This window comes from Pelophylax lessonae (assembly GCF_965119305.1).
Source record: "Pelophylax lessonae genome assembly, chromosome: 1".
NCBI lineage: Eukaryota > Metazoa > Chordata > Amphibia > Anura > Ranidae > Pelophylax > Pelophylax lessonae.
Genome location: NC_138768.1, coordinates 836615794 through 836642515, shown reverse-complemented (window position 1 = coordinate 836642515; position 26722 = coordinate 836615794). Strand labels below are relative to the sequence as shown.

The window sequence follows — 26722 nt, the reverse complement described above, 5'->3', positions numbered from 1 at the left end:
TATATTAACATTGTTTTCGAACTAAGGGTTTTGACATACACTATATTACCAAAAGTATTGCTGCAGAGGTTGAAGGTACTCACTTTTGTTGCCAGCGGTTTTAACCTCCCTGGCGGTATTCCCGAGTGTGGCTCGGGGTGGAATTTCAGTGCCATTAGCGGTAACCCCGAGCCACACTCGGGGTACCGCCAGGGAGCATCGCTGGATCCTGGTAGAGGTTACTTACCTTGTCCCCGGGTTCCCGCGATGTATTCCTGCAGCATACAGCGGCCGGATCTTCCGCCTGATGCTGGGAGCCCCGGCTTCCATCTCCTGCGAGCATCACGTCACAGGGGGTCGAACCGGTGGCAAATTCAAATAGTAAAACACACAAACACACTGATATATTGTAATCCTATTGGATTACATTACTAAATAAAATAAATTGACATTAGATTGCCCCCCAGTGCCCTTTCCTGCAGTTTTACTGTACTTTATATACATATATAGATATCTATATATATATATATATAATATATGTATACGTTTATATATATATATATATATATATATATATATATATATATATATATATATATATATATATATATATAATATATATATATATATATATATATATATATATATATATATATAATATGTATTTTTTTTCCAAAATATAATATATGTATATGTGTATATATATATATGTATATATATATATATATATATATATATATATATATATATATATATATATATATATATATATATATACTTTAACTTATTTATAGTTATTTATTATATTATGATTTATGATTTTGTGTTTTAAACTTTATCATATCCGAGATGTTATAAAGAAGAACGCACAGTAAAAAATAATCATATGTAAATAGTTGGTTTGGGCTGCTCATCTTTAAAAATTACATGCAAAATAATTGTACCGCTTTCAGCACCTAAAATCGGAAACAATCATACCGCCAGGGAGGTTAATGGCTGCGTGTTGAGTCATTTTGAGGGGACAGTAAATTTACACTGTTATACAAGCTGTACACTCACCACTTTATATTGTAGCAAAGTGTAATTTCTTCAGTGTTGTCACATGAAAAGATATAATAAAATATTTACAAAAATGTGAGGGGTGTACTCACTTTTGTGAGATACTGTATATATATATATATATATATAAAACCAGAAGTTATTTTAAGAAAAGCAGATATAAAATACTTCTAAAAAATAACTGAAGACCAATATAGTTTCCCTTTTTTTTTTTTTTAACCCAGGAAGGTGTTAGGATGGTAGGCATGAGGACTGTTGATGAGCTTAGTTTTTTTGGGAAAAATACAAACTAATATCTTTTGATTTTGTGTATTTGATCTTTTGTTGAACAAGAAAAAAAAAGCGTTAAAAATGCATGCCAGCCCATCTGCTTAACAAATAGGATAGATCCTAGGAGACCATATACAAGAATTGTGCATTTGCTTTTGTTTTTTATCTTTGTAAGTTGCTTAATTCTGTCTGTGACCCCATTTTAGAGATTTTCCCTACTTCCTGTCTCTACCTACAGAAGACCGGAAGGCACGGGCAATCAAAATATTGTGAGAAGTTGTAAACCTTGGCCGTTCTACTCCAAAGTTTGTCTGTGATCCCATTGGAGATATCACCCATCATTTCCTGTTCTCTCCAATGGTGGTAACAGATGGCCATAAAAGCATTTTTTACTTTTTTTTTTTCTCTCCACGTGGCTGTCACTTCACTCCTTTTGGGTGTTATTTGTATTCACCCACGGATAGTAGGATGTGGATCTTCAGACCAGTAGCGGCTGGTGCTCAAAATTTTTTGGGGGGGGGGGGGGGCGCAAAAAGAAAAATGTAATAGGTATTGCTTCGCGGCAAAAAACGCTGTAAAAAAATTGCGTGACTTTGAGGTCATGGTACAGGCATGGCACAGGTGATGGTATAGGCATGGCACAGGAGATGGTACAGGCATGGAACAGGTGATGGTATAGGCATGGCACAGGTGATGGTACAGGCATGGCACAGGCATGGCACAGGTGATGGTACAGGCATGGCACAGGCATGGCACAGGTGATGGCACAGGCATGGCACAGGTGATGGCACAGGCATGGCACAGGTGATGGTATAGGCATGGCACAGGTGATGGTATAGGCATGGCACAGGCATGGCACAGGTGATGGTATAGGCATGGCACAGGTGATGGTATAGGCATGGCACAGGTGATGGCACAGGCATGGCACAGGTGATGGTATAGGCATGGCACAGGTGATGGTATAGGCATGGCACAGGCATGGCACAGGTGATGGTATAGGCATGGCACAGGCATGGCACAGGTGATGGTATAGGCATGGCACAGGTGATGGTATAGGCATGGCACACGAAAGTGGGGGTGTCCTAGCGCTTTGACCTGCGCCCAGGTTACACCCCCAGAAGGCAGCCAATCGGCGCCTCTTCTGGGTCGTAAAGCCCACCCCCCCCCCCCCCCCCATAGCCACCACATAGGCCGGCGAACGCAATTTTTTTTTAAAAAACTTTATTGTTCTTTTTGTAATTTTTTTTTCCTTTTTTTAGGGGGGGGGGGGCAGAGCCCTGGCGCCCCCTACGCACAGGCCGCCACTGCTTCAGACTACCCTGAAGTCTAGGGGATGAAGCGAGATGAAGGGGAATGAAGGGGGATGAAGGGGAGTGAGATTTGTGTCCCTTAGTTTCCTTTCTCCCTTTCCTTGGGGGTCTCTGTTTCGGAGAGCCGATAACCTAATACCTAGTGGTCGGCTTCAGCTGATCACGAGCAGAGGGGTCCCCTGGATCCTTCAGCTAGGTGGACCTGTGTGTGCCTTGCCCCCATCAGGAGTCTTGTACCTTGGAGATCAGGGAAGGGTCCTTCCTCTTCAGGTGGGGACCATATGACACACCCTACTGCACTTATTATCAATTTTGGTGTTTTGTTTTGGTGCACTGCATGATGAGCTGAAAAAAGAAAAAGTTAAAGGAGACCTGTCAGGAACGCTGCTTGTAGGCAGGTGCAGTCTGCTTCCTCCACTGTAGGTGGCGCCCGATCTGAGTGACATCACAAACTGGACAGGAAGTCAAGGGAAAGTTGGTTTCTCTGTGGTTTGCAGGTTCTTGGAAGCAGCATTCCAGTTGGCTGCACTGCATCCAGGTGACCTTGACAGCCATCTTGGATCAGCAGAGTCATTTTAAGTCCTTGTTCTCCAGGTTTTGGCATGCATTCACGTATGGGTTGTGTAGGGATAGGTACCCAGTCTTTCAGGGACAGTATTAGGGACAGGGAGAGGTTCCGGGCGAGAAGGGAAAGCTTAGGAATTGCAATCGCCTTGGACATCTTCCTGTTTAGGTGCGAGACGGCCAGGCCACATTCTGCCCCTCCAGACAGACGCTGTCAGTTCAGCTGATACCTGCCCCGCTACGCGATGATATTCGTGAGTGTTCCCGGCTCGGTCTTCTCCCAGTGCATTTGTTGTGAACTGTTTGCCTTTTCTACAAGTTTTGCCTTTTCTGCAATGTAAGCTATACTGATCGCACCTTGACTTTGTGTGCATTATTGCTGCTGCACCAAGCTGCATCCACCCACATGCTGGATTCCTATCCAGCCTTGTATCATTGTAGAGTTCCTAACATGTTCCTTTCAGAGCATCCCCCTGTGCTCAGGAACACTTGTGCGTTGTGATAATGCACTCCAAAATGCATTAACATGCATTGCCACCATGCATGGCAATAAACCTGCCCTATGCGTGTTGGAAAGCCATTAATTGTGAGCAGAACTCGATGCATTGTAGAGTAGAGACCAACACACTTCAGCGCAGCCTATTCCATATACACTATGTTGTCAGAAGAATTGGGACACCTGCCTTTACACGCACATGAACTTCAATGGCATCCCAGTCTTAGTCCATGGGGTTCAATATTGAGTTAGCCCATCCTTTGCAGCTTTAACAGCTTCAACTTTTCTGGGAAGGCTGTCCACAAGGTTTAGGAGTGTGTCTATGGGAATGTTTGACCATTCTTCCAGAAGCACATTTGTGAGGGTTAGGCACTGATGTTAGACGAGAAGGCCTGGCTCGCAGTATCCATTCTTATTCATCCCAAAGGTGTTCTATCGGGTTGATGTGCAGGCCACTCAAGTTCTTCCACCCAAACCATGCTTTGTGCACTGGTGTGCAGTCATGTTGGAACAAAAAGGGGCCATCCCCAAACTGTTACCACAAAGTTGGGAGCATGAAATTGTCCTAAATGTTTTGGTATTCTGACACCTCAAGAGTTTCCTTCACTGGAACCAAGGGGCCAAGCCCAACCCCTGAAAAACAACCCCACACCATAATCCCCCCACCAAAGGATTTGGATTAGTACACAAAGCAAGGTCCATAAAAACATGGATGAGCGAGTTTGGGGTGGAGGAACTTGACTGGCCTGCACAGAGTCCTGACCTCAACCTGATAGAACACCTTTGAGATGAAATAGAGTGGAGACTGCGAGCCAGGCCTTCTTATCCAACATCAGTGCCTGACCTCACAAATGCGCTTCTGGAAGAACGGTTAAAAATTCCCATAGACACACTCCTAAACCTTGTGGACAGCCTTCCCAGAGGAGTTGAAGCTGTTTTAGCTCCAAAGAGTTGGCCAACTCAATATTGAACCCTACGGACCAAGACTAGGATGCCATTAAAGTTAATGTGCGTGTAAAGGCAGGCGTCCCAATATTTTTGATAATATAGTGTGCCTTGCATTTTGAATAGGTCACATTTTGTCTTCCGCTATGGTGCGGTGCCAACCCATTCATAATGAATGGTCTGCCTTAACACAGCTCACAATAACACGTGTCATATCACTTGTTAACGCCTGTACACTAGTGCACTGCAATGGAACGCCGTAGTCCTGATATGGCGGACCTCATCTGGAGGTGGCTGGTTCCCTTTAAGATCCTGATGATACCACACCGCTCAGCCAAGCTGACACAACACACAAGAGAGCGGAGAGTAGATTGCGTCTCGTCTCAGCGCTGGGACTGCAGTGAAATTTTATGTCAACGATGGGATTGCGGTGAAACGTCCCCTATCACGGCAGATGTTCCACAGATCGTTGGGCCATTGAAGTTTGTCTCACCTCGGCAGCAGGATCTGATCAGTAAACAACATGTGAGGGAATGGAGGGGATTTTCATCTCTCGGAAAGAACAGAAGTGATCATCTCTGGAGAGCAGGAAGAGCGCCGGCGGTTTACCGAATTAAAAAGTTTCCTATCTTTTTTTCCAAAAGTGTACACAGTATGGCAAGGCAGCTTAGATTTGTTTGCAAGACATGGGCATATAATGTTATTAAAGAGATAATAGAGGATAAAAAAAGAACACCGGTTTAATAGCAGAATTCAACTCTCTCAATCAACATTAATTATTTTTAATCCTTATGCTGCTTGCATTAGTAAATAGATAGGCAGGTATAAAATAATTACTTGTTTTAACCAGTTCTGGACCAGAAGGATTTGCCCCCTTAATGACCAGGCCATTTTATGCGATTTGGCACTGCGTTACTTTAAAGGAAAATTGCACGGTCGTGCGACACTGTACTGAAATAAAATTGATGTCCTTTTTTTTCTACAAATAGAGCCTTATTTTGGTGGTATTTGATCAACTCTGCTATTTTTATTGTTTGCGCTATAAACAAAAAAAAAAAAAAGAGCGACAATTCTGAAAAAAAAAAAAATATATATATATATATATATATATATATATATATATATATATATATATATATATATATATATATATATATATATTTCACATTCTGCTATATATCATTCCCAAAACAAAAAAAATGAAAAAGTCAAAGTTTTTCATCCTTTTAGGCCAATTTGTATTCTGCTACATATGTTTGGTAAAAAAAAAATTGCAATAGGTGTATTTTGATATACAAACTAGGGGAAAGATTTATGTCATTTTTATTTATTTATTTTTTTTTACTAGTAATGGCGACGATCTGTGATTTTTAGTGGGACTGCAGCTCCTAACTGACATTTTTGACACTTTTGGGGGTACCAGTGACATTTCTACAGTAATCAGTGCTAAAAATATGCACTGTTACTGTACTAATGACACAAGCAGGGAAGGGGTTGACCCAGGGGTGATCAAAGGGTTAAATGTAAGTCTAGGGGGTGTTTTCTAACTGTGGGAGTCTGAGCTTGTGAAATGATCATGGAGACTTGTGATGCTATATAGAAGGATCACAGGATCTGTGATCATTTCAGAGAGAAGAATGGTCAGCTGTGTTTACAACAGCTGACCGTACTTCTCCCCAGCACCACGCTCGTGAACGACGTAGTGCTAAGTTGTTTTGTGCAGCTGAACCAGCCTGTTGCAGTAAATCTGCAGGGGGCGGTCGGCAAGTGGTTGAACTTTTTTCTTTACTTTTTTTCAGCTGCTTCCTGGTTTCCTGGCCTAGGCCAAAATGATGTCATACATCCCAGGAGGCTTCATGGGCATTTTTTTTTTCTTTTATCTGGAAGCTTTTTTCACACCCTTTTGCATGCGTGCCTGAGCTAAGGGCAGATGGATTTCAGGAAGTAAATGCTAGATGAATCATCTGCCCTTACTCAAGATGGCTAGAAATGCTAGAGGGTGTTTTTCTAAGTGATTTCTCCACAAAATAATGCGTGGTGACATGGATGGATAGATTAATTTGCTTTGAATATTAAAAATGAATTGACCAGTGTTTTCAGTTTGTGGTGTTCAGGTACAGTTTAGTTCCACTCTTAAGTCGCAATTATGATATGACAGCTGTGTAATTATAAGATTCTTGACTTTTTGCGTGCATACCGTTCTTGATTTTGTCAGTATTTTAGCAACTTAAAGCTTAAAGTGATTGTAAAGGATCACCTTGTAAAACAGCCCATTCATTACAATAGAAATGGAAGGCAAAACATTTTAGTATAGGTATAAAAAAAAAAAAAAAAAAAAAAACTTTATAAATACCTTTTTTCCCTTTTTTTATAAGTGATCATATTCCGTCTGTTCTCAGCTTAAGAGATTGGGGGAGGAGAAGCAACAGTACAGTGAGCTTCCCAGTGAATGGCTGTGCAGTGGTGGGATGTCAGGTCAAGTCTGATCATTGGAGGAGAGTACAGTATGGAGCTAGAGAACTGACCGCGGTGTGCTCTCCTGCTTAGTTTGGTCAGCAGGCATTTCACACAAATGAAGCAATACAAAGAGAACTGGATACTTTCTCATACAAGTACATGGAACAGCAGGCACATATCAGGAATATAAAGTGTTGGGGTAACAAATGCCTTAGGTACTCATATTGAATGAGAAATGTCCATTGTGGTTGTGGCTGCTATGTTTGGTAACATCTTCATTACTCCCCCTCCCCCCGCCTAAACACACCCCCAGCTCTGATCTTTTAGTGCTTGTGGGAGTTAACGCGAGCCACTGGACCTGTCATAGGCACTCATTAGAGGTTCCAACTATGCCCTATACCTTTTTTTTCCCCTCCTCCAGTCATAGTAGCTATACTGATGCTTCCCGCGATGAAAAGAGCTCTATGCATGAAGAACGAGCAGATGAGTGAATTGTCTGCCGCCTCCATTCATAGGTTGCTTTACATCTGCATTAATGAAGCCAAAAGTTAGGGCTCTGATGTGAAAAAGGGACTGCGTGATTGGGGGAACTCTGATTTCATTGCAGACCTTTGATGTATAGGGCTGAATCTAATGTGATGGAGAGTATTTACAAAAAGCCTCTGATGTATAGGGGTCCTGATGTGATGGGAGACCTCTGACATGATCAGGGAACCTCTAATGTGGAGGGAGGCTTCTGATGTATAGCTAATTTCCTCAAGGTGGTTGTGTGCAAAAGGTGACAATGAATTAAAGTGTTTGTTCACCAATCACCAATGTCAGAAGTCTGCCAAGAAAGATATGTGAGTTAGAAGTTTTGGTGCACAAAGAGAAATATGATTTAATTGGTATTGCTGAAACTTAGCTTCATTCTTCATATGACATATGATTCAGAACAAGGTCATGTTACCAGTGGGGTACCTCAGGGATCTGTACTGGGACCAATTTTGTTTAATATCTTCATAAGTGATATTGCAAAAGGCCTCGATGGTAAGGTTTGTCTTTTTGCTGATGACACAAAGATATGTAACAGGGTTGATGTTCCTGGAGGGAAAGGCCAAATGGAAAAGGATTTAGGAAAACTAGAAGAATGGTCAGAACTCTGGCAACTGAAATTTAATGTGGATAAGTGCAAGATAATGCACCTGGGACGTAAAAACCCAAGGGCAGAATATAGAATATTTGACACAGTCCTGACCTCAGTATCTGAGGAAAGGGATTTAGGAGTAATTATTACAGAAGACTTAAAGGTGGGAAGACAATGTAATAGAGCAGCACGAAATGCCAGCAGAATGCTTGGATGTATAGGGAGAGGTATAAGCAGTAGAAAGAGAGAAGTGCTTATGCCGCTGTACAGAACACTGGTGAGACCTCACTTGGAGTATTGTGCGCAGTACTGGAGGCCATATCTCCAGAAGGATATAGATACTCTAGAGAGAGTTCAGAGAAGAGCTACTAAACTAGTACATGGATTGCAGGAAAAAACTTACCAGGAAAGGTTAAAGGACCTTAACATGTATAGCTTGGAAGAAAGAAGAGACAGAGGGGATATGATAGAAACTTTTAAATACATAAAGGGAATGAACTCGGTAAAGGAGGAGAGCATATTTAAAAGAAGAAAAACTACCACAAGAGGACACAGTTTTAAATTAGAGGGGCAAAGGTTTAAAAGTAATATGAGGAAGTATTACTTTACTGAGAGAGTAGTGGATGCATGGAATAACCTTCCCGCAGAAGTGGTAGCTGCAAATACAGTGAAGGAGTTTAAGCATGCATGGGATAGGCATAAGGCTATCCTTCATATAAGATAGGGCCAGGGACTATTCATAGGATTCAGATATATTGGGCAGACTAGATGGGCCAAATGGTTCTTATCTGCCGACACATTCTATGTTTCTATGACTGGGCTATTAATATGCCTGGCTTAGCTCTCTTTCAGAGAGACAGGGTAAAAAGGAAAGGTGGTGGTGTCTGTCTCCATGTGAGAAGTGAGCTTGAAGCGAGTGTGAGTGAGGACCTAGTTGATGAAGAGACTTGGCTCCTTGCAAGGGCTGGGACATTGATAATTATGGGGGATTTTAACTACCCGGAAATTGACTGGAGTATTGGGACTGCAGGAACAGTTAGAGGGCAAAATGTTTAAACCTATTACAAGACAATTTTAAGGTCCTGTTTATGGAGGCCCCAACTAGGAATAACACTTTGCAGGACCTAGTAATCTCAAAACATGTAGAGCTTATTGCTAATGTTCATATAAAAGAACATCTGGGTAGCAGTGGCCATAACATTATTCTGTTTAATCTTAGCTGTAAGTGCCGGTTCACACTTGTGCGATGCGGGAACGCTGCGAATATGCAGCGTGTTCCCGCATCGCATCCGCACATCTGGCAGTTCACACTGCCATATGTGATACGCAGAGGGTGTCAATTAAAAGTAAACGACACTGCCAGTTGCGATCGCAAATCGCAGTGCGATCTGCAAGTTCGCACAGAATCGGATCGCACAAGTGTGAACCACTGTGCGATCCGATTCTGATGCGGCTCAAAAAAAGCCTCATGTGCGAGTTTGCTGCAGATGCGCTGCGAATTCAGCCATACAAGTGTATGGCTGAACTCGCATCCGCACATGAGATCGCATGTAATGAAGGAGCAGTGCGCTCCGAACAGGGCCGGAGTGGGACTCATTTTCAGCCCTGGAGTTTCATGCCTTAGACCGGCCCACTTTAGTTCACGACTGACTATATTAAAATAATGTAATTAAAACCTCAGAATATAAGTTTGCAATGGCGCACTGTTCTCTACAACCTTGTAATTCATTGTATTTTTCAAAAAAATATCATCATTTACAATTCAGTGCAAATACAGTAGCCTTCTCCGCCATGGATTCCCCCAGATCCTCCCCCCCCCCCCCCCAGTATGTATGATGCATGCATATTCTTAGCCCCCAAGTGCATAACTTTACATTTATCAACATTAAACCTCATTTGCCACATAGTTTTTTTTAAATGTACGAAAATATCGGCCAATATCGGCAAAAGCCGATATTCAATGGCCAAAATATTGGTATCGGCAATAAAAAAACTATATCGGTCAATCACTAATTCATAGTGCTGCCAAAGCAGCCTATTCCATGTTTTAGCTTAGTATTAAAAATGAGATTAAACATTGCAGTGATATAAAGTGGGGAACTTTTGTAATCTGTTCTCCGGCTATAGCTAACACAAAACCTCTACCCTGTACAAATCTCTAGAGAAATACACAGACATGCAACGATGTAGAATCCACAGATCACATTCAGTTTGGTGAAAGGTGACAGTTACATTCGGTGTATGGTCTATGTGCATTTGTTCAAAGACCTCAAAAGCCCCTAAACTGCGTCCATTGGAGGCTTTTTTCCAATTTTGCTTCAGTAAACTACCAAACCCTGCAACTGTGCTGCAGTCAGAAATTAATTTACTTCACCTTAATCTGAATTTTATGTATTTTTAAGAATTATGCAAAAATCTAAGATTCATGCAAGCTCCCACATGGAACGCCTGCTTCTTGTTCTTGTACTGTGCAGTTGTCTCAGGGACACCAAAATGAATGATGGCAACCAGAGGACCTTGCAACTCAGGGGCAATATCTCCTTATTCAAGGCCATCCTTCACCTCACCCTCCATAAAATGCTAGTTAAAACTGCAAAAAAAAAAAATCCCCTAAATACCTGTAGGGGGGGGGGGGGGGAATGAGCCTCCTCCAGAGGTAGCTTACCAAGGAGAACCTCATCTCCTCCTATTGAGATCCTGGGGAATATTGAGTAATGCAAAGCTCATGAGAAGACAATCCTACACTGTGACAAGGGCAGTGATTTTTAGCAGGAAGAAGAGCAGAGCCAGAGCGAGGACAACATGAACAATCCACTTACCTGCAGCGAGGAGGAGGTGGGTGGAGCTACTTTCTTGGCGCGGAGGAGGAGGAATTTAAACCCTCTTCCGCTATGAATGCTGGGCTTCTGCCTGTGTGTGCCTGATGTCACTGGAATCACCAGTTCAGGAATCACACAGTGTGCGTTTCATTTTGGGACACTGCTTTGTCCTGGAATAAAACTGCCTGCACTGTCATGCTACACGACACCCCCTCAGATGTTGCGCCCGGTGCGGCCGGACCCCCTGCACCCAGTGCCGAGACAAGGTCATTCAGTGCCCAGGGCAAACATGGCAAGCTGTGCCCCCCCCACCCCATAAGGCTAATAATGGTAGAAGGTTTGTTTCAGGCAGTAGGGAGGCGATACAACGGCTCCTTACCTCCTGTCAAATGCTCTCTGAAGAGCAATCTGCATGATGGTTGCTTTTCAGAGACCAAAACACGTGTGAACAAGCCCTTAAGTATTTATTTTTTACAAATGTTTTACATTATTTATATTGTGTTGAGAATTTATATGTACAGTGTATATATATATACTTTTTACATTTTTAACTGCCCTGTTGGGGGGCTTTTATGAAATATCAGGGCTCTAAACAGACCCCAGATGTTTCACTTTTGAGACACCATGTGGTTTGGTGCCTGTGTTAGCAGATGTGTGGGGTGCCATTACCAATAAATGGCACTGTCGCACGTCTACTAATGGACAATTTGTTTCTGTGTGTGTGTCAGGAAAGCCACAATCTTGTGACTGACATTCAAAGGTGTGAAGTTTGCCTTATAGTGGGGTCACACCGGTGCATTGCAGTTTGGTCACAGTGTGATTGTATGTGCGTTTTACCTGGATTTAGGTGTACTTCTATTGAATTCCATTACACAGTGCGTTTTCTGAAACCGCATCAAAGATGCAACATGCAGGACTTTGATGTACTTTCATGAAAACACACTTTGTAATAGAAATTCAAATAGAAGTGAACCTAAAATCCAGGTAAAACGCACACACAATCACACTGTGACCAAACCACAGCGCACAGGTTATTAGGTATAGGTATGGGGGGGGGATAGGGATAGGGGGGAATAGGTATAGGGGGGATAGGTATAGGTGGGGGGATAGGTATGGGGGGGAATAGGGATAGGGAGGAATAGGTATAGGGGGGATAGGTATAGGGGGGGGTAGGGATGGGGGGGGGCAGGTCTGGGTAATAAGAATATGTGTTAATGAAGAACAGAGTGAGGGACTGTAAAGAAAGTGCTAATGCTGCATTTTAGGATAGGACAGGGTCAGCTAAATGGCTGCTTGGATAGCCCAGAGTTGGGACCAGAGGCTTCAGGACATACAGTGCAGATTTATGGAGTGGACAGCTGAAAGAAGAAGGTGAAGGGTTAATGTGAACAGGAGAGAGGAGCAGAAGACTCGGCGCTGACTTACTATTGTTCAGGGAAGGTAAAGAGACGACATGCTGCGGACAAAGTGAAAGTGACCAACAAGGAAGACTCAAGTGACCTGGCCGGGAACGGGGAAGTAGAAGAAGCTGACAGGGGGGAGGGGAGCTTGTAAAGAGTAGAGTGATAAACAGCTGAAGGAGAGATAAGGCAGAGGTGAAGTGAATGGAATGAACAAGTCCGGGGATCATACATTGTTGTACAGTGACAGGAGGGAGAATGATATTCACCCCTGTCAGGCAGGAGAAGGCAAAAGCTCTCAGTGCGCCCCCCCCCCCCCTTCATCACAGATATGGACATGTCCAGGGCAGATGATACTTGTAACTTTCGGCATTACACCGGCCCTGCCTGCACCCCAAATGGACCAGCCCACCTGGAATTCTCCAGATGCTCCCGATTAGCCAATCCGGGCCTGGCTCCGAATTACATGCGATCAGCGCATCCGCACAAGTGTGAACCGGCACTTAACAACAAACACATACTGGAAATATAAAAACACTTAACTTTAAGAGAGCAAAATTTCCAAAGGTGAGGGCTGCTCTCCAAGACTTAGACTGGGAGAGAATATTGGCATCGATGAGCACAGAACAGAAGCGGGAATCCTTCATAAAGACTTTATGCAAAGTATATTCCCATGGGCAATATGTTTAAAAAATAAAAATAAAACCTATGTAGCTCATGGCAAAGTTAAAAAAGCGATCAATAATAAAAAAAGAGCCTTTGAAAAATATAAACATGTAGGAACACTATCATCATTTAAATGTTAAAAAAATATAACAGAACATATAAAAAGGAAATCAAGGCTGAAAAAAATCAAAACGAATGACAGATTGCAAAAGACAGTAGGACAAACCCCCAAAAATTCTTCAAATATATTAACAGTATAAAGGTCAGGTCTGGTCATGTCGGCCCTTTACAAAATAATCTGGAGTGGGTGACTGGGAACAAAGAAAAGGCAAATTTATTAAATACCTTCTTCAGCTCTGTATATACAAAGGTGCATGGGGGAGCTCATGTCCATAATGAGGACGGTATTGACACAGCCCCAAATGATCCACAATGGCTCAAAACTGATATGGTCCAGAAATATTTAGACAGAATTAATGTGAATAAGGGCCCTTTCACACGGGCGCTCCGTATGTCCGCAAATTATCCTATTTTTTTGCGGATGATTTACGGACATAATGTAAGTCAATGGCATTGCGGATGTCAGCGAATACCATCCGCTGACATTCGATTTTTCTTCCTTTCAGTTCTGTTCCGTTTTTTGGAACGAAACAGAATACTATTTTTCCTCCGTTCAAAAAACAGAAAGGAGGCAAAATCGGATGTCAGCGGTGTCATCCGCTGACATCCGCAATGCCCATAGACTTACATTATGTCCGTATATCATCCGCAAACGAAAAAAAAAAAAAAAAAATGACCGGAGCGGAGAATAAAAACTGATCGCCCGTGTGAAAGAGCCCCAAAGCACCTGGACCAGATGGCATCCACCCACGGATCCTAAAAGAATTGAGCTCTGTCATTTAAAAGCCATTGTTTCTAAAGTTTAGGGACTCTTTAATGACAGGCATAGTACCACTGGATTGGAGTAAGGCTGGCCATACACTATACAATTTTCTTATTCAATTTCCTTTAGATTTACCTTAAACTATGTAGTGCAAAGTCCTGCCTGATTGCATACAAATTGAAAGTGTTTAGGTTTGACCCTACATTACATGGTTTTGGTAAATCTAAAGGAAAGTTGAACAAGAAAATTGTATAGTGTATGGCCAGCCTAAGGCCAATGTGGTGCCTATATTTAAAAAGGGATCAAAGTCTTTACCAAGTAACTATAGACCTGTTAGTTGGGAAGATACTGGAGAGTTTAATAAACGTCAAAAACAAGACTGATGCAATTTGTAGAGATATTTCCACTATACGGGTATCTTCCCCACTTCATATACCCTGTCTAACAGCACATTCAATTCTCTCCTCTTTTGACCCAGCTACTACTGATGAGGATACCAAACTTTTCTCAGATGCCCACCTAACCAGTTTTCCCCTTGATCCCGTTCCCTCACAACTACTACAGTCACCCTCTTAGTTAGTGCACTATGACACCCTTGGTAGTTAAATAATACCGTTTTCTTTAGAGGTGTATATTTCATAACAAAAAGAGGGACAGAGGGATTTGGCTTTAAAAGAGTCCCTCCAAATGAAGGGAATGGGAGCTATGGCGGGAAGAACCACTGAGAGCAGCAGCAGAAACAGGACTTCCTGAAAGTACCAGCTTCTTCAGAGAGTTTGGGGAAGGTTTCCTCTTTACCAGAGCAGTGTTCAGTGGTGCAGATATCTGGACACGTAAGCAGGACTGTGATAAGGAGTGGGCAGAAGGGGCAGAAGGGGCAGCTGCCTCGGACAGAGGCAGCTGTAGGGGGTGCACCCACTTACAGAATGCATGCTTTAGATCAGTGACTGGCAACCAGTAGGCTGTAGCTTTATATGTGCTCTGACAGCTGCTGCTGTCACATTGTGCTCCAATGTGCCCACTTTGTACCCCATGTGCCCAAAGCTGAAACAAAAAACATGCATGCATAACAACCTTCTAGATGTTAGGAAGCAAGCAATTGGCCATGCAAGGGCAGTGCACATTCCGTACCAACCATGGGCAGCTGGAACAAGGGGTAAGAGATTTTTTTAGTATACATTAGCAATGGGAGAGGGGGGCACAGTTCTGCATCCTTGGCTCTGGACAACTTCTCCAAGTACTGAAGTTAAATATTTTGACTCTTTTTTGTAGGTAACTCTGTGCGCCGGTTCACACTACCGCGACGCTACTTTAGGTGGCGACCTCCGAGGTCGCGGTGCGAGCAGCGCGCCGCGACCTCGGAGCGGCCGCCACGGACTTCATAACATTGAAGTCTATGGCGGTCACCCCAAAGAAGCTCCGGACCCTTTTTTTAGGTCGGAGCGACTTGTGTCGCTCCTATTAGAACGGGTCCGTAGCTTCCCTATGGGAGGCGACCTGCGGCGACCTGTGAGGCAACCAGGTCGCCTCACAGGTCGCCCTAGCGTGAACCGGCACTGTGTGTTGTATTTATAAACAGTTTTTTAGCAATTCACCAAATAAAATGCAAATGTGCATTCAGTATGTGCAAATGGGACAAAATCCAATGTTTTTTGGGCTATTTCCTGTGCTGTATGAATGTTTTTCATTGATTTAAAATGGAAAAATCCGCATTTGGCCACTAGATGGAGTTTAGTACCATAGGAAATTCCTGTGATACTTACCACCATCTAGTGGCCAAATGTGATATTTTTTCCATTTTAAGTAAATGAAAAACAGCCAGCACAGGACATAGCCCACAAAACACTGTATATTTTCTGTTTATAATCAAAGAAAAACATTTTCCAGCATAATAACATTCATTTTCTGCCCCATTTCCACAGAACAAATGTGCATGCGCTTTAACTGGGCAAATTGCCATGCATGTTTTTTTTTAAATACACCCTGTAGTGTTGCCATATTTTATTTAAGCATCAAAGTCACTTTAACACTCATCAACACAAAAAGAAATTGGAAGACTATAGTTGAAGTCAACACAAAATTTATAAAAGTTTAAATGTGTCCAAAATGCGAAGGGGATAACACACACGCCAACCGAGCACATCTGGAGTAAATGTAGCATTACAGGTACATCTGTTACAAAGACCGGGTCATTAGCGGCTGAGCTAATGCACGCCTGATAAATTGCCTATTTGGAAGGTTCTCCGCTTAGAAGGGCTGATGATATTCAGAAGCAGTTTTTTCTTTGATCTTTAACCCATTTATGGGAAGATGTAGTGGCATTTTCAGCAAACTCATATTTTAATTTTTTTGACAGTCCAACGCCGGACTTGTGATGACATCAGTTCAGCTCTTTTCATTTTTACACTGTGAGTGCAGGGTGCCATCTTCAGGTGCTGGGTCATTAACACCCTGCATTCACAGTCTGGGTGTCATTCGACTAGGAAGACTGGGGACATCTTGTGGTGAAGAAGAGGGAGGCAGAGCTTTGTGGTGAAGAAAGTGGGGAATAGGCAGGTGGGTGGGGTGGTAGGAAGGAGGGAGAGGAAGTAGGGAAGGTCCAACAGCATACGTCGGTCACGCTAGGGGACGCTAGGGGGCGTGCACGCGCCTTTGGCGGCACGCTCCCGCCCCCGTTTGTCAGCGGGGAAGCCGATGCAGCGGGCAGGCGGCTCCGATTGTCGCCTGACACCCGCGATTGTTCCCCGCTGAGAGAGAACGGTCAACACAGGTCTCTATGGTCATTTCACAAGCCACGCCCCGCACAGTTAGAATCACTCCCCTAGGCTCACATTTAACTCCTTGATCAGCCACGATGTTAACCCCTTCCCTGCCAGTGTCATTATTACAGTAACAGTGCATATTTTTAGCACTGATTACTGTAGTAATGTCACTGGTGCCCCCAAAAGTATCAAAAATGTCAGTTAGGGGTCCGATCTGCCCGCCGCAATGTCGCAGTGCCACAAAAAATCACAGATTGCCACCATTACTAGTTAAAAAAAAAAAAGAAAAACAATAACATATATCGTTCCCATAGTTAGTAGACGCAATAACTTTTGCGCAAACCAATAAAAATATGCTTATTGCGATTTTTTTTACTAATAATATGTAGCAGAAAAAATTGGCCTAAAATGTTTAAAAAAAGTTTGATTTTTGCATTTTTTTTTTTTGGAAATGTCATATAGCAGAATGTGAAAAATATATATATATTTTTTTCAGAATTGTCGCTCTTTTTTTATTTATAGCACAAAAAATAAAAAATGGCACAGGTGATCAAATACCACCAAAAGAAAGCTCTATTTGTGGAAAAAAAAAACGTAAATTTCGTTTGGGTACAGCATTGCATGACCGCGCAATTGTCAGTAAAAGTCGCGCAGTGCCAAGTTGAAAAAAGTGGCCTGGTCATTAAGGGGGCAAATCGTTCCGGTCTTAAAGGGGTTAATGCATACAATGCAATAGGATAAAAACCTTCTGCCTTTACAACTCCTTTTATTATATAGCTGCAGGTGTGCAGAGTCCAGCCAGAAAAGCCTCGTACACACGTACCGATCGTCGGCTGAACGATCGCCGTCTTTTGTCCAGGGCTGTCGTGTCTGTTGAAAACTGCAAAAGACTGCACATGAATTTTGTCGGCCAACGACAGCCGACTGCAGAAGTGATGTCATGTAATGGTTAACTTTCCTTGTCTTTTTTCTTTTCTGAGCATGCCCAGTCTTGCAAATCTGCTGTCTGTCGGCCGAAATCTGTACTGACTGGCGAACAATCGACCGTTCTGGTGACGGCCAACAAAAATTTTAACGCCTGCACGACAGATTCTGTTCGGCCGAAAATGCGCTGTCGGCTGTCGGAAGCATCATACTAACAAGCCTACAATCGGCCGATCGGTCGTCGGCCGAATATTTACAGCCGACAATCGGTACGTGTGTACGGGGCTAAACTCTCAATCTAAACTAGAATAAAAGTGGATCACACCTCGCTAATTATCCCAGGTAAAACGATATAGTTCTGTGTCCACAACCAGTGTTGGGGTAGTTACTCAAAAAATGTAACTAGTTACTAGTTACTTCTGTAAATTGTAACGAGATTACTTTACTAGTTACTGCATTTGAAAAGTAACTTCACTACTTATTACTTTACTTTCCTCTTTCTTAATTGACCGTGTAGAAGAAGATACATGACACTCTTTCTGCATAGAGTTTATTGTATAAACACAGGCTTTGGGAAACATGAGAACAAAACCTGAAAAAACAGAATAAAACATAAAGTGCAACAAAAAGTCATAAACTTCATCCCTCTCTATTCTTCCAAATAACGATTGTATCGCACGGCTTGGGTAACGCAGGAAAGCGCGTTCCTATAGTCTAGTAAAGTAGTGTAGTTACCTCCTTCCTCCCTTTGTCGGTCCGAGGAGCTTCCACAGTGTCCCTATGTGCACTGAGTAAGCAATCTCATCAGTCTTTGATATTTGCTTATGATGGGTTTTAATTGTATTGTTTTTAAGTATATGGTTTTTATTTTTATTTTTATGCATATGGTTTTAATTATACGTATATACACTTTTAATATTGTATTGTACTTACATGATCGATGTATGCCACTGTATACCACTAATGATGTAATGAGAGGGAGTGTCGTGGTGCTCTAGCCACCCCCCCGGGGGAAGGACACTCCCACCTGGGGGTAGGGACTAGATCAGTACACCACTACTTAAACCAAGGAGATAGCCATGACACAGTGGCTCTGAGGAAGAGGCTAGGCCTCGAAACGCGTCAGCCGTCATCATATCGATTATGAACGATTGTATGGACTACACCCGGACATTGGAGCAATCTAGCTTGATATGATGTATTTTCATCTACGTCTGTGAGTAGCCATTTTTTATTGTTACATAAATAAAGCCTTCTACTGAGGATAATGCGCTAGGTCGGTGCGCCCTTTTTGTTTTCTTTGATTCTAGTACCGGTGGACGACCCCAGTCCGATATGGGCAGCAAGACTTAAGCCATTTGAGAAGCCAGTTGTGAGTCCCGTGAGGAGTGTGGTCGAGGGGTTTGGATACCAAGCGCAGGAGGAGGGTGGTCACACCCTATTGGTTTTTGGAGTTACCTCCTATAGCCTAGTAAAGTAGTGTAGTTACCTCCTATAGCCTAGTAAAGTAGCGTAGTTACCTCCTATAGTCTAGTAAAGTAGTGTAGTTACCTCCTATAGCCTAGTAAAGTAGTGTAGTTACCTCCTATAGCCTAGTAAAGTAGCGTAGTTACCTCCTATAGCCTAGTAAAGTAGCGTAGTTACCTCCTATAGCCTAGTAAAGTAGCGTAGTTACCTCCTATAGCCTAGTAAAGTAGTGTAGTTACCTCCTATAGCCTAGTAAAGTAGTGTAGTTACCTCCTATAGCCTAGTAAAGTAGTGTAGTTACCTCCTATAGTCTAGTAAAGTAGTGTAGTTACCTCCTATAGCCTAGTAAAGTAGTGTAGTTACCTCCTATAGCCTAGTAAAGTAGTGTAGTTACCTCCTATAGCCTAGTAAAGTAGTGTAGTTACCTCCTATAGCCTAGTAAAGTAGCGTAGTTACCTCCTATAGCCTAGTAAAGTAGTGTAGTTACCTCCTATAGCCTAGTAAAGTAGTGTAGTTACCTCCTATAGCCTAGTAAAGTAGCGTAGTTACCAATATTAGTACTGTAACTAGTTACTTTACTTAGTTACCAAAAAAAGTAATTTAGTTACTGTAATTAGTTACTTTGTAACTCGTTACCCCCAACACTGTCCACAACACCGGTTGATACTTTATAATATAAAATAATCACAATAAAGTCTTTCAGCAAAGATGCAGAGGTTAGATCAGGGGTCTCCAAACTTTCTAAACAAAAAACCAGTTTACTGTCCTTCAGACTTTAGGGGGGCCCAGTGGAAGTAAACAAAGCCACATCTTTGGTATTAGGTGGAGAAATAGTTAATGTAAGGAAATTATTTATACCCCATCGGTGGTGTCATTGACAGGAATTATGCCCCATTGTTGGTGTTTGTGGCAGGAATAATGCCTCAAGTGCCAAGTATATACACAAGCAAAGGGACACCCCGGGGCCCCACGTGCCACAGTTTGGAGACCACTGTGTCAGACCCATGGTAGTGGGAGACTTTATATGTATCAGATGAAAAGGAGTCTTCACCAATGATATACAGTGCATCCAGAAAGGATTCACAGCGCTTCACGTTTTCCACATTTTGTTATGTTACAGCCTTATTAAAAAAATTATTAAATTCATTATTTTCCTCAAAATTCTACAAACAATACCCCATAATGACAACGTGAAAGAGGTTTTTTTTTTTTTTTAAATCTTTGCAAATTTATAAAAAAATTCAGAGATGTATAGTAACTAAGTAGAACTACTTCACTACTGTACTTAAGTACGGAAAGGCGGTATCTGTACTTTCCTAGAGTAGAATTTTTTTCTCCTACTTCCACTTTTACTTCACTACATTTTTTCAATGATTTCAATACTTCTACTCCGATATTTTTTTTTTTGTGCTGCATAGTTACTCGTTACTATTATAAAAATTACCACTGCCAGAACAGTAGAGGGCAGGTTTCATGAAGCTCAAAACATGTGTATTATCAGCGCATACGAAAATAAATGCTACTGTATGTATAAATAAAAGCTGCATTTGAAATAATAAAAAACAATATGATGTTCAAACTTTTGACTTCTTTCTTTAATAACTACATAACACAGTACTTGTTCTTTTACTTTCAGTACTTGAGTAGCAATTTTTTTTTTTCAAAACTACTGGTACTTTTACTTTCAGTACTTGAGTAGCAAAATTTAAAAAAAACTACTTGCAATACCTAAGTACAAAAAATGTTGAATACTTAAGTACTTCTACTCAAGTCACTTTTTGATCGAGCACTTCCACTTCTACTCAAGTCACTTTTTGATCGAGCACTTGTACTTTTACTCAAGTATGGGTTTCGAGTACTTTATACAACTCTGAAAAAATCCCACGTACATAAGTATTCACAGCCTTTGCTCAATACTTTGTTGAAGCACCTTTGGCACCAATTACAGCCTCAAGTCTTATTGAGTATGATGCTACATGCTGGCACAACTATTTTTGGGCAGTTTCTCCCATTCTTCTAAGCAGGACCTCCCAAGCTCCATCAGGATGGATGGGGAGCATTGGAGCACAGCCATTTTTATAAGGTTTGCCCCAGTCTGAGGTCCAGAGCGGTCTGGAGCAGGTTTTCATCACGGATGTGTCTGTACATTGCTGTATTCATCTTTCCCTCAATCCTGACTAGTCTCCCAGTTCCTGCCGCTGGAAAAATATCCCCACAGCATGATGCTGCCACCACTCTTTACTGTAGGGATGGTAATGGGCAGGTGATTAACGGTGCCTGGTTTCCTCCAGACTTGATGCTTGCCATTCAGACCAAAGAGTTCAATCCTTGTTTCATCAGACCAGAGAATTTTGTTTCTCATGGTCTGAGAGCCCTTCAGGTGCCTTTTGACAAACTCCAGGTGGGCTGGCATGTGCCTTTTACTAGGAAGTGGCTTCCGTCTGGCCACTCTACCATAGGGGCCTGATTGGTGGAGTGCTGCAGAGATTATTGTTGTTCTTCTGGAAGACTCTCCTCTCTCCACAGAGAAATGCTGGAGCTCTGTCAGAGTGACCATCAGGTTCTTGGTCACCTCCCTGACTAAGGCCCTTCTCCCTCGATCGCTCAGTTTGGCTGGGTGGGACGCTCTAGGAAGAGTCCTGGTGGTTCCAAACTTCTTCCATTTACGGATGATGGAGGCCACTGTGCTCATCAGGACCTCTAATGCTGCATAAATGTTTCTGTACCCTTCCCAAGATCTGTGCCACCATGCAATCCAAACACACTCTCACTCCAAAAATGGATGCAAGCCCTATACAATCCTGTCTCGGAGGCCTACAGACAATTCCTTGGACTTCATGGCTTGGTTTGTGCTCTAACATGCACTGTTAACGGTGATACCTTATATAGATAGGTGTGTGCCTTTCCAAATCATGTCCAATCAACAGAATTTACCACAGGTGGACTCCAATCAAATTGTGGAAACATCTTATGATGGATTAGTGGAAACAGGATGCACCTGAGCTAAATTTTGAGCATCATGGCAAAAGCTGTGAATACTGACGACGTCAGCCTATGACGAAACACGTCGGGAGGAGCCTACGGTGACGCTAGCCCACACAAGGAGACGCGGTGGCCATTTTGTTGGCGGGATAGGGACGCGAACCGCGATGCAAGGAGAATTTCCACTCCGCTCCACTATATCCACTATCTTGTAAGCTGCCTTTTATTCATTTGCGTGGTATTAAAATTATTTGTGCATATTACGCTATGGACATTTCCTTGTCTTGTTTTACCGGGGCACATTTGGAGACAATTGTTCCTGACATCTTGGAGGAGTGCTGATTGTATACATATGTGAATGCTGAACATGGCCTTTGTAATGAGGGTCCATGTTATCCGGTAAGAGGCAGTGTGTTTCTCAACTTGGTGGTGGTCTTGGAGTTTGGACTTTTCAACCTGTATACACATCCTTGTGGAGTGATATTAACACCTTGTGGACTTTCCTTGTTTATGGACTTGCATATTTCAGATTAGCGCTACACTTTTAATATATACATGCTTACTGATCTGTTTTTACAATTTGGATCTGTGGTAGCTGCTTTTCGCCTATTTTTTATTTATCTTTATATTTTAACCTAAGCGCAGCAAAATTTTTATACAAACCCTAACTAAACCTAAATCTATTTCCACCCCCATTCTAAGCCTATTCGACCTACCCTATTAAAGGAAAGATGCCTGTACTTACCTGTTCTTACCTATTCTGAAATCGCTATGGCCCCATCACATGACCGTCTTCCAGTGCTGGCTTCATTGTATAGGAGGGACAGCTGACATCAGATGCTCCATAGTAAGTCCATGGATGGTGTACTACTCTACACTGAAGCCAGCACTGAAGAGATCATGTGACCAGACCGGAGCACTTAAATAAAGGTACTACACTGAGCGAAGGGTGCGTTCCCTATGCACCATAAGCCAATGGTATTTTCACTCCTGATGAAGCCTATTTATTAAGCGAAACATGTAGAGTTATAGATTTTTGGGAGCACTATTATTATTTGGGGTACAGCATGGTTTGTGTGGAGGTTGGCAGATAGAATTAGTGTTATTAGCATCTAGCTTTATTATGAGGCAGGCTTGAATAGTATTTTCAGCTTTTAAGTTGAATCAGACTAGGCAGGAGAATATTTGCTAGTCCAATAGCCAGTCAGCCACCTAGCTCTTGTCAAGGTCTTACCTTGCCTTCCTGTTGGCAGCCATCTTGGACTTGTGCAGACTGCTGCTTGTCTGCTGCCTGGGCTTCGGTCAGTGATTATGTTGCACACCTTACTATATATATCACCTGATGGCTTTCAGACCTTGCCCTTGCTTTTGTGCTGCAAGGTGCATTTCTGCTAGCAGTCCTCTGGTCTCTGTGGTTTCTCTGTGCATGACTTAGCTTGGCTGATGGCCTTCCTGGCTCTGGATTCCGCATCTGTGTTTCAGCCAATGAGGACAGAGAGACCCAGGGCAGCCGAGACTCCAGTGCAAATTGTTGGATCGAGAGGGGGCTCAAGTGAGTATTAGGGGTTCATGCATAGAATGCATGAATGTAAAATATCTTGAGCCTATACAAGCACCTTAACATATCATATTGATATCATATACTCCTTGTCAAAACTTGTCAGCTATGTTGCAGTGGAACAGCCCTGATCCTCAGCTTCTCAGGTCTCCTGTTGGCGCTCCTGGCTCCTCCCCCTTAAACAGCACCCCCCAATAGCAATCCGCTTGCTCCTGAGCCCTGCTATATGCTGCTTCCATAAGACACATAGACCTGCAGCTTAGCCCCATCCCCTTCTCTCTCCTCAAAAAAAAAACAATAAAAATGACATAAATTTCCCGTAGTTAGTAGCTGCGATAACTTTTGCACAAACCAATCAAAATAAGCTTATTGCGATTTGTTTTGCCAAAAATATGTAGCAGAAAACAAATTGGCCTAAAATGTAAAAAAATTTAGATTTTTACATTTTTTGGGGGGGAATTTCATATAAAAAAAATGTGAAAAATATTGTTATTTTTTCAAAATTGTCGCTCTTTTTTTGTTTATAGTGCAAAAAGTAAAAATCGCACAGGTGATCAAATACCACCAAAAGAAAGCTCTATGTGTGGGGAAAAAAAGGCCGTCAATTTAATTTGGGTACAGCGTCGCACGACCGCGCAATTGTCTGTTAAATTAACGGAGTGCTGAATATGGCCTGGTCAGGAATGGGGTAAAATCTTCCGGTCTTAAAGTGGTTAAAAATACGCTCATTGAGAATTTTTTTGTCAAAGACATGTAGCTAAATACATTTTGGCCTAAATATATGACAGAAATTGAATATATTGGTTATTTTTTTAACTGTCAAAGTAGAAAAATATTGTTATTTTTTCAAAATTGTCGCTTTTTATTATTAATATCGCAAAAAATGAAAATCGCACAGGTGATCAAATACCACCAAAAGAAAGCTCTGTTTGTGGGAAAAAAAGGACGTAAATTTTGTTTGGGCACGGCGTTGCATGACCGCGCAATTGTCAGTTAAAGTCGCACAGTGCCGACTCGCAAAAAGTGGCCAAGACGTAGGACAGCAAAATCCTAATAAAGGGGTTAATGCTCTTTGAACTTGGTTGGGGTACAGGGAAGCTTTGGGATACTACAAATTTAGTGCACAAAGTAACTAGAGGACACTCTCTGCCCTGTCTACTCTCTTCAGGGTAATCTCCGTCTTGGCAGATACTAGGTATGCAACTCTTCCTTGTGTGTGAATAGCTGCTATCCCCATTGTGGACAATGGTTCCTCCCAGTGGCTCACACATCACTACAGATTGTATTAGCTGGCGGGAGGAGCTACTGTTTGCAGCAGGGGAAACAGGTACTCTTATATATATGCGTTTTTGGTGCGTTTTTTTTTTAACTGAACAAAAAGGCAGCAAGCAAGATTTTTAACACCACAATGGAAGCACAAATGTGAAGATATAAATAGAATTTAAAGGGATGCATTTTTCTTGAGCTTTTCTTGCACTAAAGGTGCCAATAATGGGCAACAATAAATTCATATTAATTAAAATTCATGATATTAAATAACCGCTTGCCGACTGTATATCTTACATATACAGCGGCAAGGCGGTTCTGCTGCGCTGGATCACATACCTACTATGTGATCCTGCACTTCCAGGTATCGGCAACAAGTGTGCGCCGCTGGAGACCTGCTCCAGTTGTGATTATACAGGGATCAATGCCTTCCTCTAGTAAAAGCACCTCCCACACAGTACAGAAGCACTGGCTAGGCACACATTTAACCCTTGGATCGCCCCTGATGTTAACCCCTTCTCTGCCAGTGTCATTAGTACAGTAAGGTGCATATTTAGCACTGATCACTGTATAAGGCTCCGTTCACATGTTAGCGTATGGATCGCGGGCAGAACCGCCGCGATTCCGCCCGCGATCCGGAGATTATTGCAAATCGCGGGACGCCTGTGCGTTGCCCGTTGATTTGCAATAGCCCCCCAAACGCTGAGCGATGTTGCCGCGATTTCCGCCCGCCGAATCGCGGTAACATTGCGCAAAAAAAAAATCGCGGGACGCATTACGCCCAAAAAAGTACAAGAGCTTCTTTGGAGCGTATTGCGTCCCGCAATTTTTTTTGCACGATGTTACCGCGATTCGGCAGGCGGAAATCGCGGCAACATCGCTCAGCGTTTGGGGGGCTATTGCAGATCAACGGGCAACGCACAGGCGTCCTGTGATTTGCAATAATCTCCGGATCGCGGGCGGAATCGCGGCGGTTCTGCCCGCGATCCATACGCTAACATGTGAACGGAGCCTTAGTGTCACTGGTCCCCAAAAAAGTGTCAGTTACTGTCAGAATGTCCACTGCAATATCGCAGTCCCGCTATAAGACACTGATCGCCGCCATTACTAGTAAAAAAATAAATAAACAAATAAAAATTCCATAAAAATATCCCTTAGTTTGTAGGCGCTGTAACTTTTGCGCAAATCACTCAATATACTTTTATTGGGATTTTTTTACCAAAAATATGGAAGAATACATATAGGCCTAAATTGATGAAAAAAGTACAATTTTTTTTACATTTCTTTATTAAATATGTTTTATAGCAAAAAGTAAAACATTTTTTTTTTTTTTGATTGGCTTTTTTTTTGTGTATAGCCCAAAAAACAAAAATTGCAGAGGTGATCAAATACCACCGAAAGCTCTACAGTATTTGTGGGGGAAAAAATACATTGATTTTATTTAGGTACAGCATCGCACGACCGCGCAACCGTCCGTTAAAATAAGGCAGTGCCGAATCGCAAAATATGGCCTGGTCATGTAGGGGGGTAAATCTTCCGAAAGTTAAAGTGGTGTTCAGCTGGGGAAAAAAAAAAAAAAAAATTCAGCAGCTACAAATACTGTACAAATACTGTAGCTTCTGACTTTTAATATATAAACACTTACCTGTGAAGGGAGCCGGCACTGTCAGCACCCCAACAAATTTTCGGATCGGCTGCTGGGTGCTGCCGCCGCCATTCTTTCTAAGGGAAAGCCTTTTGGCTTCACAGCCAGATCCCTACTGTGCATGCTCGGCAGCGGAGGAAGAAG

General features: G+C 42.4%; 1 protein-coding gene across 1 annotated transcript in view; it reads left to right on the top strand.

Moving 5' to 3' along the window:
* Positions 1-26722, top strand: part of LOC309567632 (progonadoliberin-2) — a 64354-nt gene that overhangs the window by 24929 nt on the left and 12703 nt on the right. The gene's annotated exons all lie outside the window — the stretch shown is intronic.